We start from the raw sequence: 1,844 nt of genomic DNA on the forward strand, positions 1-1,844 counted from the left end.
GTCTTAAAATCCTTTATTTGCATAATTAATTAATTAAATATATTAGATGAATAATCATATTGACTTTCATCATTTAATACTATTAGTTGTCATCAAAATCACTTAGAGGTCTTATTCAAACCATCTAATGGAGTATACTCTATCATCTGGGCTTAACAGAAAAAACCTTCACTTAAAGTGCAAATAGGATCGAAACAAATGCCTTTTCAGATCTAACTTTGCTTGAGAAAAAGTAGGATCAAGAGTCAGATTCCATTTTCTGTTTATTTTTACTTGGACAAAAATACCTGAAAAATCAATTTTAAAAAAATCAAACCAATTTTCAAAATATTTTCAAAAACATTTTAACCATATAACTTATAAACAATTCAAATAATCAATACAAAAAATGAATTATGTAAAGATTATCTTGTACTCGTTTCAAATCAATAATAAACATAATTATACTCACATCACATTCATAAAGTATTATAAGAAAAAGTTATAGAAATTTATTCTATTTATTTAAACTATATTCAAAATCCAATTTAACGAAACTCTACTTTAAATGCATAACTTAATCAGTAAATTAACTTATTAATAAGAATATCCAATTCAAAACATTTCATAAAGAATCATAAACAATCGTTTAAGTGAGACCCAACAACGCGATCAAGCATTCAAGCAAAATTTTAACCAACCTCAATCCCTACAGAGTGAGTCGAAAGAAGTTGAATTAACAGATAAACACAAAAGGTGTGTAAGTGAATAAGATTGAACAAGTGATGCCACTAACCATTGCATTCGGACTGAATAAAATCCTTCGATTTTCAATAACTAGTAGATTCTTGGGGAAAGGGATTCGTTGCGTTGTGTTATCTTCTGGGTTTCAAAGTAAGGTTTATGAAGATAATCAATTCTGCTCGTGATAGCATTGAAATCGACTAAATTTAACGTTTCAAATGTAGCTGATTGAATGAAAGTGGTAATTGAATTTTCAATAAAAATGAATTCTTGTACATTAAGAAAATATTACCAAATTAATCTTTAAGAGCATTAAATATTCTGATATTATGGATTAAGGATACTTATGTCTTTGTCTCTGTATATAAAAGGGAGTCAAATCATTTGCTTAATAATTATCAGAAAGTTATTCATCTTTCTCCATCAAAGTGTTAAACAGAACTAAATTGACCAAAATCAAAATTATTAGCATTTTTACTCATACAAATCAAGCTCTTCAAAATAAAAAATTGTTACTGTAAACAAGGTAATATAAGAACTGTATCCATCAAACTACTCGTACTGTCACCGTTTTCATATTAAAGGCAATAACAAAAATTTCTATAGTTTCTAAGACACATATAGACAAACATATACGAAAGGCCACTAACATCCTAATTTTTCTGAATTCCTTAATTAACAGAGTCTAGGTTAGAACAAACCCTATGATGCGTTTATAAACAGAAATGTTTAATATATTTTGCTCAGTGCTTTTCTTTTTGCAAAAAAAGTAGTTAAAGCAAAACCAACAAAACCAAACTTAGAAAGTTACAGGGCATACTTTTTTAACATAATTCAACCCGAAAAAATAAATAAATTAATGAGTAAGACCAAGTTAGTGCATACCTCATCAATATAATTCCTCATTTATTTTAGGATTTGTTACTCATGACACCACTCTCCTTCCCTCTCCATGCTCTCTTTCAAAAAATTCATTTGCAATCCCAGAAACTCTGCCATTTTACAAATATTCACATACTCAGGATGTGACTTATCCCCAGAGGAGAAACTATGCAAATACAAGGAATCAACACTAGAAACATCCACCCAACTAAATCCCACTTCCTTCTTTACTCCCCTCC

Source organism: Vigna radiata, chromosome 4, assembly GCF_000741045.1.
Source record: "Vigna radiata var. radiata cultivar VC1973A chromosome 4, Vradiata_ver6, whole genome shotgun sequence".
Taxonomy (NCBI): Eukaryota; Viridiplantae; Streptophyta; class Magnoliopsida; order Fabales; family Fabaceae; genus Vigna; species Vigna radiata.